Source organism: Neofelis nebulosa, chromosome 4, assembly GCF_028018385.1.
Source record: "Neofelis nebulosa isolate mNeoNeb1 chromosome 4, mNeoNeb1.pri, whole genome shotgun sequence".
Taxonomy (NCBI): Eukaryota; Metazoa; Chordata; class Mammalia; order Carnivora; family Felidae; genus Neofelis; species Neofelis nebulosa.
In genome coordinates, this window is record NC_080785.1 from 2983670 (window position 1) to 2995470 (window position 11801).

The 11801-nt window shown below is 60.9% G+C and overlaps 1 long non-coding RNA gene across 1 annotated transcript; it reads left to right on the forward strand.

Moving 5' to 3' along the window:
- Positions 1-4561: 4561 nt before the first annotated feature.
- Positions 4562-6150, forward strand: LOC131508682 (uncharacterized). The gene is made up of 4 exons (XR_009260093.1): positions 4562-4973; positions 5060-5231; positions 5484-5732; positions 6028-6150. It is a non-coding gene; the product is annotated as an uncharacterized LOC131508682 (long non-coding RNA).
- The last annotated feature ends 5651 nt before the right edge of the window (positions 6151-11801 follow it).

The following is an 11801-nucleotide window of genomic DNA, read 5'->3' on the forward strand; positions in this document are numbered from 1 at the left end:
CGCCGCGCTCCGCTGTGCAAAATGAACCATTAGTGGACGCTGTTGACCCGGCGCGCCAGCGGCCTCTCCCCATTCACGTGTCCCCCGCGTAATGAATTCGTCCATTTAGAAACATTACAAGGAATATTGGAGATTGACTGCCAGAGGAAGTGACACTTGACCCTTGCATCCTGCGCCCCGGAGGGCACAGCCGCCGATTTCAAAATAGGAGTCCTGGAAGCAGCGCCGCCGCGCTCCCGGGCTTCTCCGGGGGGCCCCTTCCCCGCCCGGGTCCCCTTCCCTCTCGGCGGCCTCGCCCCGCCCGCCCCGCGCGCCGCGCGCCGCGTTCCCTGCTCGACACCTTCTCGCAGCCGCGTTTCAATCAAACGCACTGGGACGGCACCGAGCAGGCGCCAGGGACAAGGAACACGGCGCGGGCGACAACGCGCGAACAAGCCGAGCCGCGCGCTCCAGCGCCCCCACTGACGCGCGCTCCGCCCCGGGGACCCCCATCCGGGCCGCGCCGGGGGCCGGAAGGAGCTGGGGCCCCCGCACGGTGGCTGCCCCTGGGAGGGGGGAGGGGGACGAAGGGACGGCGTTCCCCACCGCCCCGCTCCCCGCTCCGCTCCCCGTGGGGCCCGGCGCCAAGAGCGGCCGGGGAGGCAGAGGGGAGGCGAGGAGGGCAGGAGGGCCCGGACGCCCGGAGGGGCGGGCGACGCCGGGGCGGCTCGGGGGCCGCGGGGCGAGGCTCTGGGGTGGGGGGGGGGGAGCTCGCGGCCACAACCGGGGCCTCCCGATTTCGAGGTCGGGGCGGCGTGGCTGGGGCGCGCGGAGCCCGGGCCTCGGCTCGCTTGGCGCCGGCACCCACCCGCCGCGGCCGCTGGGCCTGCGGGTGCGGCTGCGCCCTTTGTTCCGGCCGCCGGTGTCATTTCACGTAAAATGCCCGTTAGAACCACCGCGGCGGCGACACGACTTTCCCCTTGTTTGGCCGCCAACTAACAGGATTAGCCAACAAGAGCGAGATTTCAAACTAACCATAAAAATTACAAATTGCAATTCATTTAGCTGCCCGTTGACGACATTAAAACACATAAATAAATGGAGCTGCGCTTTCGGAGGGTTGAAGCGCCCGCCAGAAGCTGCGCGGCGGGGCTCGGGCCCGGAGACCGGAGCGCCGGGCCTTGGCGCCGGGATTCGCACTGCGCTCCCGGGGACCCGAGAGGCGCCGCGCCCCCTAGCAGCTCGCTCAGCGCACTCGGACGAGGACCGAGCCTGCCGGGCCCCGGCGCGTTTGGCGTCCGCGCTGTTCCCTAGGGCTGCGCGGGGGGAGCAGTGGGGCGAGGAGGCCAGAGGGCTGGCCGGAAACCAAGCCTCTCGGGAGGAAAGCCGCGGAAAACCAGCAAAAGTGATTTGAAAAGATCCGGGGTCGGAGCGGTTCTCGTTCGGTGCCTGGAGCCCAAGGAAGGAGACGGGCGCGTTTGGGCTGCGGGCGGGAGCGGCCGCGGCCAAGTCATTCCCTCGGTCCCTTCCCACCCCGGGCCACTTTTAGGGAGCAGGCCTTCCTCTGGCTTTGCGGGTGCTCGTGGGGAGCCGAGGTGGCCTTTCAAAGCCAGTTGCTGCTTCCGCTGGTGACGTTTTTCATGTTACAGATGCCTAGGATCCTGGATTCTGTCTAAGCGGTAGACCCATTGGGAGACCTGATTTCTGGGGTCGCCCGCGGTCGAGGCGGGTCAGCAAAGGGGGAGGCGGCCCGGGCAGGGGCCTCTCTTCCCCACCTTGGCCATATACCAATCAGAGGGAACGCTGACCAATGCTTGCGTCCCGCCAGGCTGGTTTTTCTTTCGTTCTGGAGATTTCGTTCGGAAACCAGATGTCTTTGGCCAGGGACACACGCCTTTCTCCTCTCCGCCTTCTGAAACGGGGCCTCCCCAGGGAGGTGGCATTGCCCCCGCCCCGCGCAATCAGCAGGGGGCGCGCTGAGACGCCCCGTGGCGCCAGCCTCCAGCTCTGGGGGCAGCCGCGGGTGCGGAGCCCCGAGCTTCTCCCCACAGGGAGAAGGGACCCCGCAGGTCTTGGGCTCTGCCGGCTGTTCCCCTACCTCAGGAGCACCTGCCCTCGAGCACTTCCCTGACTGGGGGAGGGCGCGCCGGGGCGGGCGGAGGCAGGGGCCGCCCGGAGGGAGCCACGGGCGGGACCCGAGGCCGGTCCGGAGCCGGCGTCTTGCGCGGGACGGGCTCGGCTCCAGGGCTCCGTCCCAGGATCAGAAGGAGTGCGGATTCCGTCTGCTCGCTGCCAAGGCGCGCACCCTTGTTCTTTCAGACCGTCTTCGCCACTCCTGCCCTAAACTCTTGGCCCAGTCCAGAGAAATGTGGTTTCTCCCTTGAACATTCTCGAATAAATGCAGAACATGTAGTCCGAGTCCACCAGTGCATAGGCCTCCACGATGAGGCTGCAGTAAGGTCAGGCGTGGAAGGATGCGAGTGGAGGCAGGGGCTCGGGTCTGCTTAGGAGACCTTTCCTGGTGCCGGCGCCGCTGTCCCACCCGGTGTGATCTCTCTCCCCAACTGAACCTGCTCAAGGGGTGGGTGGGGTCCACAGAAAGGGCTCCTCCGGCTCAGAGAGGCCAGGATGCAGGGCCATGGGCTTTTCCAGAAGCTCTTGGGAGCTGTGGGACCATGGGCATCACCTCCGACAAGACTTTGGCGCTTTCGATGGCTCCCAGGATAGGGCGGGCCTGGCCTCCGGGCTGCGCCCCATACGGCGGCGCGACGCTCTCCAGGCCCCCAGATCCCGCCCCGCCCCCACCCGCTGCGCTGCGCCGCGCCGCGCCCTGGCGGCCTCCACGCCCCAGGGGAGAAAGGCGCACCCAGCCCACGCCCAGCGCTGCTCCAGCAGCTCGTCCTGGAAAAGGGAGCTAGGCGACAGAGCGAGTCAAGAAATTGTTTTCCTGTTCCCCTGGCTGGCTTCATCACTCTCCCGCACGGAGCCAGAAGACACAAAGGGGAGTTTGTTCTTGAACTCTCCGCCAACAACCGCAGCCAGATTATGTTTCCTTTTCCTCCGCTCACGGTGGTCTAGTTCCCGGGTGCAGGGAGCGGGGAGACGCGCCTTTGTTCGGCTGACAAAGACCGGAAATCTAGCCAGGGACTGTCACAGGTTGGATGGGGTCCCCACATTCTTCTGCACGTTTCAGGGCTGCCGGCGGAACCCTGCGAAGAGCTTAGGGGGCAGCTCCTCGGATCCTGACGCTTTTCTCTTGGGGCCCTAGACCCTTCCCTGGAGCCTGCCTGGATGCTTGCAGAATCTTAGCAAAAAATACCCAGCTGCGTGCAAAACAGGACCTTCGGCGAGAGTTGAGGGGCCCGGGAATAATTCCTGTGATCATGGGAGTCGGCCTCACGGGCCCCCAGGCGGAGGGGCGGGCCGTGGCCCGGCGGTGTAGCCAGGGCCTCCTTTGTAACAATAACCACGGGACGGGCCAGGTGGCTTTCAGCGTTCTTCGTGGATTATTGTGGCTAATCTTTTCCAACGACTCAGTGAGGCAGGTCCATTTATCCCATCCAGTGAGGAAACTGAGGCACAAACAAGGCAACAACTTTTTCAAGGCCACCCAGCTAGTAAGTTGGTCAGAATTTGACCAAGATCTGCCTTGAGAACCGACACATTCTGCCGACCCCTTCAGTGTGCCCGTGGGGAGCCCGCTCTGCGCCGGGTTTGGGGAGAGGGGGGGTCTCAGATGACTGGCCTGTAAAATGATGATTAGCCGGCCTTACTCCCTTCACCCTGGAGCGAAGAAGCCTAGACTAAAAAGGGATGAGCAAGTACTCATTTATACGTTTCTTCAGAAATGCGTAAATATCTCAACGCATGACGTTTGCTCTTAGTGGTGTGGGGCGGGACGTGTTTTGCTTCCTTGTGGCCCAAATGGCCAAGCGCGTGTTGGATTCTGCCCCGTGCACTTGCTGTGGCCGTGCCCTTCGGAGCAGGGGGGCCGTTGTCAGATAAGAGGGCGCTTTGCGCTGGGATGATTTTTAACCCACTGAAGTGATCAGGGACTGTGTTTCAAATTTCCGATGTGAGTGGATGAGTCACGGAGCTGACTAGGAGGAGGTGGGGTCGAGTCCTTTGAGAGAGACAATGCTGGAATCCAAGATCTCTGGACAGCAGTGCTCGGCAAATTTTATCAAGCACCTGCTATGAGCCAAACCAAACTCGGTTTTAAGTGCGCCGAGGGATATGCAGGTGCATGGGCCCTGTAGCCCCCCAGAGCTTGCCCCACTATGTGTGGTTGGCTTTAATGTTTTTATTTTATTTTGAGAGACAGAGACAGAGACAGAGCACAAGTGGGGGAGGGGCAGAGAGAGAGAGAGAGAGGGAGACACAGAATCCAAAGCGTGCTCCAGGCTCTGAGCTCTCCGCACAGAACCTGACGTGGGGCTCGAAACCACGAACCGCAAGATCATGACCTGAGCCAAAGTTGGACACTTAACTGAGTAAGCCACCCAGGCACCCCTGTGTTCTTTTTTTTTTTTTTAAGTTTATATATTTATTTTGAGAGAGAGAGAGAGAGAGAGAGAGAATGTGCATGAGTGGGGGGGAGAGGCAGAGGAGAGGGAGAGAATCCCAAGTAGCCTCCGTGCTGTCAGTGCAGAGCCCAACTCGGGGCTCGAACCCACGAACCGTGAAATCACGACCTGAGCCGAAGTCGGACGCTCAACGGACTGAGCCATCCAGGCACCCCACGATCTGTGTGCTTTAACTCAAGGAAGGCGGCCTCCAGCATAGTTTCCTAGTTACTGCTTGGATAAATGGGGCACCGATAGGCCTATCTAGAACCTTCCACAGTATGGCGAAAAAGCTGCTCAACTCACTCCCCCATTTTTCCTGTCCACTTCCTGTGGACGGCTTCCCTCAGCTTCAAGCCTGGATCCAGTGCCCAGCATGTGAAGACGCCTCCTCACCTGTGCTGAGCTGGGCCAGTGAGAGAACGACAGGTGAGGGAGATGTATCTAAACGCACATGCACAGGACAATCATGCTCTAGAACATCCCGTGGAAGGGGTCTTTTTTTATACTTGCAGGGGTCTGAGCAGACCGTGCTGCCTCGCACAAGCCTCTGCTGTTCTCACCACCTCTGCACCTGCTCTCCTGACCCCTTAGGACCACATCCTCCAGGGGGCAGAGAGGGGCTCCGGCCGGGGAACGAGTCCCACCTCCCACCACTTCCGGTCCAAAGGTGCATCACCTTTGCAGGTAAGAAGCCTCGGGAGGGCAGGTGCAAGGTGGGGGCGGGGTTTCCCCAGGGCCTTGCCAGATGAAATGATCGACCGACCATCGACCATCGAGGTCAGCCACGGGCGGGGAAGAGGGGAGCCCCGGTAGCTGATATCAGGCGTACTTGGGGAGCACTCCCTGAGCAGTGATCACCGTGCCTGCCGCCTCAGGAATGCAGCCTCACAGCGAGCCTGGGGGATAGGCTCCAGCCTCCTTCTTCCCATTTTACAGAGGAGAAAGCCGAGGCACCGTGAGGTTTGGTGACCTGCCCAAGTGACGCGCCCCCAGGTAAATGATGCAGGCTTTGTCTCCAGACGGTCTGGCCCTGCACAGCGTCACCTTCACAAAGAGAGGCCCGTCCCATCCACTGTCGCTAGAGGACAACGGACAGGGAAGGAGGAGGCAACGGAGGTCTGGCCACCCACCTGGCTGCTGGGACCCTGCCTTTCATCCTGGAGCCTCCTGGTCCCCGCCCTGAGGGTGAGCTGGAGGAAGCCTCCAATGTTCCCAAATCAAAGAGCGCAGCTGGCCCCACATGCCATTTGTCCCATAACCCCTGCCGGGAGAGATTCCCGATGCTGACCCTGGCCCCCCCCCCCCCCCCCCGTCCTTAGCTTTGATCTAATGAGTCTTAATCCCCGCTGGCGACCTGGCCTGCGTCCATCTGCTTCTGTCCACCATCCGGGCAGCAACGCCAGCCTCTTTGGGATTCTTCGGCCTAAACACCTGTTCCCACTGGCGACCCTTGTCCCCCGAACCTCCTGTCTTCCCACAGGGCGGCAGAAACACAGCTGGAGTGAAGCTGTCACCAGCCCCCTTAAGTGAATGTTCCCCAACCCGTCCAGAAACAGCCACGCCTGTTTAATACGCTGCAACGAAAGCTCGGGAAGTATGTTTAGGAACGGACCAGACGATTCCCTCCAAAGTAGGGAAAATAATGTTAAAGTGGAGAGGCTTTCTTATTAAGGGTGCCTACCTCACCTGCCCGGCTTGAAACTGTGCCCCTGTTGTCTCCGGAACAAAACCACACTCACGTCGGGGTTCCCGGCTTCCACATTTCAGGGACCGGGGGCACGGACAGCCTGATGGAGTTTGGGGAAATTACTCGCTTCCTGCGAGTTTTCCTTTACCCCAGACCCCATAAACGGATGCTGCAGGTGTTTGTTTGTTTTAACCAGACCATCTGAGACCTGAAGACACACGGGCAGGTCTGGATTTCACTGTCATGAGCCTTTTTTGCAGACTCCTCTGAGGAGGGGCACAGCCGCTCCCGGGTGAAGCAGGGGCTGGGGGTCTCTGAACCCCAAGATGGCGTGGCCCCCGAGTAGCGGCTGTTACTCACCTGCGGCCCCCCGTGTGGTCTGTGCTCTACAGGAAACGAACACTCCTGAGCGTCTCTCCCAGCCGTCCTGCTTCTGGGGTCACATTCACCCAGCCTCCAACGACCTTGCCTCAAAAACAGCCCTCCTGACATTGGCCTCATCCACAGCTGCTGCAAAATTGAAGTTTAAACGAAAGGGGAAGGACACCTGCAGGGCTGGGGGCCGGGGAGCCTTTGAAGTGTGGGTGCCGAGCGCTTTGCCACCTTTCAGGTGGCAAATGGATTTTCCTTCAGAGAAAATCAAATCCTTTGAGAGGGTGCCTGACCAGAGAAGATGGGGACCGAGGTGTGGGCCGCCGTTCCAGACGGGAACCAGCTCCCCGGGTAGTGACGCTGCCCGCCTCTGCTGACCCCCTCCCCCACGACCGTCCCCACACCGAGTGGATGGCTTTGCTGCAGAGCTGGCTAAGTGCACCCTCCTTGCAGCATCCAAATCGGAACGTGGCCTATAGATGCAGTGTTTGCCCAGGTCCCGGAGACGCCGCACAGGGTCTCCGCGGCACCTGGAGGCTGCGTGTCCAGCAGGCTTTTCCCATACAGCCGGCCCAGTTCCGATGACCCCCGGGAGCGGGGCATCCTGAGGGCGGGGCCCTCCCTCGGTCACGTGTCACGAGTGGCCGGACGAGGGGTAGAGAAACACCCACAGCCGTGGGGTGAGAGCACCCGATCTGTGTTATCACCTGTGCCAGCCACATATAGGTCTCTTTTCCCCTGGTGGCCCCTCGGACGGACCCAGGATGAGCCGGTGTCCCCGCTCCTCCCCGGGAGCACCTGCGGCCCCACCTGCAGACTCTCAGCAACCCCCCCTCCCACCTTGGCGTCCGCACTTCCTGAAGGGCCTGAAGGGCCTGAAGGGCTGCGGGAAGGCTGTGTTCCGCAGTAACCCTGGAGCGTCTGACTTCATCTGACTTTCAGGACTCGTGATGAGCGGTCCCCACCCCTGGGTGGTCTGAGCGGTGTGCCAAGAACCTGGGGTCTGGAGGGGATGCACTCGCTTCAGCGTCTCGCGTCCCAGACCAGGCGCCGAGAAGAGAGTGGGACGGGCCTCCCCGGCTTGTGGTTTGGCTCCCGTGGCCTTGCCCCACGTCACACTTTGGGGTCTCTAACCTGCCCCTCCCTTAGAGGAGGGGTGAGGACCGTGGGGGGGGGGGCCTTGAACAGAACACGGTTGTACTGGGGCGACAGTGTCCCGCCCCCTCACGTCCTTCCCAGACCCTCAGGGGTCTTTGCACCTGTCGTTAGTCATCCTGGAGCAGGGTGGCCCTGTAGACGTTGACTGGAGAGGAGGACACAGAGACATCCAGAGAGGAAGGCCACATAACGATGGAGGTGGAGGCCGGGCCGAGCATCCACAAGTGGGGACCAGGGAGGCCCGCAGGCTCCTCCAGAGGCCCGAAGAGGCAGGGGGCCTCCCCTGCAGGTGCCAGCTTAGCCTGGATCTAAGGCTGGGAGAGAGTCCACTTCTGCTGCTCACGCCCCCGGCCTGTGGGACCCTGTTTCTGCAGACTCCGCAGGAGGAGGGGGGTGGGGCGTGGCAGGCCCGGCGGCAGCCAGGCCGGGGACACAGGAGCCCCCCTCCCGCTGCGATGTCACAGTGCTGTTCCCGATGCCCGTGTGTCCTCGTCCGTCTGCCCTGACGAGGGGGCCGGCAGGGCCCACGCGGGACCAGGGTGTGCTGGGCTGTGAGGGTGCGGGAAACTCCCTCCGCCCTTTCCTTCCGTCTGGTCCCAGCCCCCACCCCAGAGCATCCGCCTGGGCTGCTGCGTGTTCCAGAAGCTTCCGTGTGGGCTGGGGTGTGGCGAAGGCCGAGGGAGGGGATGAGAGCCAGGCCTGGAAAGAAGCCGCTGCCTACACTCCCAGGACCCTGAGGGGTGGCCACGTGCCTCGCGGGGCCACGCGGGACGCAGGGGCGGGGCGGGGCGGGTGGGCAGAGGGGCAGGAGGGAGGCAGGGCTTCAGGGTTCCCGAGGGAAAGGCCAGCAGGGCTGGTTCGCAGCATTCCAGTGGGTTCCAAGCTCTGGGGTGACGACGGCAGAAGAGGGTCGCCTCCGGGGGCTCGCAGGCCATACAGGGGCTTGTGGCTCTGTGGCTGTGGAGTGGCTGGTTTGCGATGGCTGCCCCGGGGCAGAAAGAACACACACTGTACGGAAAACAGCACGGACCCGCTCCCGCAATGCTCGTCTGTCCTTCCTCTTGACAAGTCCCACATCCGAGCAGGGACGACGCGGGATTGCCCGCCAGCCACCTGGGTCACCCAGCCACGCAGGTGCGTCTGCCTCCCTGGGGAGGGAGGGGGTCCGAGGCCCGGAAGAGCTGGCTCCGGGGAGGCGGGGGACCCGAGGTCAGGTGGAGGGATCGCAGGGAAGAGGCCAGGCGTGTGAGCTCTGTCCGCGGCTTGTGCTTTATCTGCAAAGCTCCGCCTGCAGGGGAGCGTCAGAGCTCCACGGGGGCGCTCCGTGCCCACGGTTTAGAGACCACGGGGGTCCTTGCGTGTCACCGGGCGCCCGAGGACAGGACACTGCTACCCATCTGCCGTTGCCTGCTGCCCAGCCCTCCCCCCGCGGTCCGTAGGTGTTTGCTTAGAGCAGGAAGGAGCTGGGGCCCGTGACCTTGAAGGGGGGAACACAGCTTTGCAACGTGCCGGGCTCCCTTCCGGGGGGCCACGCGGGGCCCGGCCGCACATCTGCCCGGAAACCCGTGGTGGAAAAGGGCTGCTGTCCGTGCAGTGACAGCACAGCCCTGAGGCCAGGAGGACAGGGCCGTGCACGCCGCGTCCAGCCCCGGTCCCTCCTGGTCCCTCCGTGGCCCGGCTGCCACGGGAGGGGCGGGGGGAGTGGGTCCGCTGAGAGCTGCAGAGGGCGCAGAGGGGTGCCACCCCCGCACCAGCCTCCCTGTCCCCTCCCCATCTTCCTTTTCCTCCCCCTAGACCACTTGTCTGTTCCCCTTTCTCTCTTCCTCTTGGAAGGCAGGAGCCGTGGGCAGAGGTAAGTGAGGCAGAGCGTGGCCCTTCTTTAGCTTTTGTGGACCAGGGCCCGGAGCCTCTTTATAAAAACGATGGGGACCGTCACTCGGAGCCAGGCTACGTGTAGGTGTCCCTGTGCCTGATTACCTCCGGAAGTGACATGCCTCCTGGGAGCACCAGGCAGAACTTCCCGCATGGTCCGAACCTCGGGGTCCGTGTTTCCCAAATGGTGTTCCTGGGAATGTCACTCTCTCTAGGTGTCGATATCCTGTGCCATGCAGAACGGACGAGGGGGTTCCGTGAAGAAACAGTCGGGCATACCACCATCTGGAGCCTCCTCCCAGAGGTGAAGATACTCATGTAAGCATAATAAAGGCTCTGACAAGTCCTGAAATGATAAACCTGTGTGGTTTCATTTAACCAGGCATTTCCCCCGGAATCTCTCCCTACGTAGCTCCTACTGATTCCTCGGCGTCTGGTGTTCTGGAACACTTTGGGAGAGTCCAGTTTTACAGCATCGGGGGGGAAATGGTCTGGGAGCAAATCAACAGTGCACATGGTTTCCATTTTTGTGACCTAATAACCGAGCGGGCTTTGCCCACTGACAGGTTTGAGAGTGGTTGTCTGGGCCAACTCCTGGGGAAGATGGGACGGTTTGTCTTCAGTGTCCTTGGCCTCCCCTTCTCGTCCGCTTCTTCCCTGTCAGCGTCCCCTCTCCTTGACCTGCTCACATACCCAGTGTTCTGATTTCTGCCTTTCTTTTCTGTCCTTGAAATGTCCTTCCATGACTACAATAGAAAGCTTGTTTATACTAATGTGTAAATGGCTACCCAGCTGATATCACTTACATTCCTTCGGGCAGGAAGCTTTGTGTGCGCTGCCCACGTGCCTGGGGCGTTTGCCTTTTAGCCGAGGACCATCCCCGTATTTGCTTCAAGTTGAAGGTGTCTTCTCTAACTATAGAATTTCAAAGACGGCAGTTGCTTAGAGTATCTATTTACGGAAGCCTTCATCCATTCAACAAGTATTAATAGCACTATTATGAGAAACCCCGTCCTGTTCTAGATGCAGAAACCACCCCGCAGGTTGGCAAGAGGGATAAGACCCCTGGGGCTTAGCTTCCGTCAGGAGAGACAGAGAAGACCAAGGTAAAGAGGTGAAGTCCTTTTAATTTTAAGCGAGTTGCTCTAGGCTAAGTGAGGAGGGATGGAGGCTGTCACTGGGAGCCAATCTACACCGTCAAGGAACTAGCGGCTGCCAGAGCGCGTTCCGCGGAGACAGGAAATTAGAGATGCTTAGATCCAGGTGGGCGAACGCATTCTACAAAGGGCCTGATAATAAACAGGGTGAATTCGGCTTTGAGGCCACGCAGGGTCTCTGCTCGCGTGCTTTCTTTGTGTTTTGAAAACCCTTCAGAGATGGGAGAACCACAGTCACTCACCCTGGGGCCAACCTGGTCCAGATCCCCGGCTCAGTGATGGCGTTTTGCCCACCGGAGGGCCCTGTTTTTAGAGAAGCATTCTGGGTTCCTTCAAAACAAAGCAGAGTAAAACTAACGAGCATTCGTGTAAGTCTGGGGGATAGAGGAGGAAGGTGCCTGAGGTTACGGTTGTCAGTGGTCTGTGTCCTCGGGGCCAGCCTCTGGTGCCCCGGCATTGAGTCAGACACCAGCCTGGATGCTGCTGTGACGGTATTTTGTAGCTGTGACTAACATTTAATCAGTAGACTTTGGGGAAGGAAATTACCCGCCAGAACATGGGTGGGCCTTATCCAATCAGTTAAAGGCCTTAAGCGCAAAGACGGCTTTCCTGGCGAAGAGAGAATTCTGCCTCGAGCCCAACATACTCGTCCTGTTTCCAAGCCTGCTGCCTTTCAGAACTTGGCCTCGAAATGGGGACACCAAATCTCACCTGAACTTACAGCCCCTACAGTCAAGTGAGCCCATTTCTTTTCTATTTTTTTTTTAATGTTTATTTTTGAGAGAGACAAGAGTGTGAGCGGGGGAGGGGCAGAGAGAGAGGGAGACACAGAATCTGAAGCAGGCTCCAGGGTCCGGGCTGTCAGCACAGAGCCCGACGTGGGGCTCGAACTCACCACCTGCGAGATCGTGACCTGAGCTGAAGTCAGACGTTTAACCGACTGAGCCATCCAGGCACCCCAAACGAGCCCATTTCTTAAGTAAAGGTCCCTCCCTCCGTCCCCCCTCT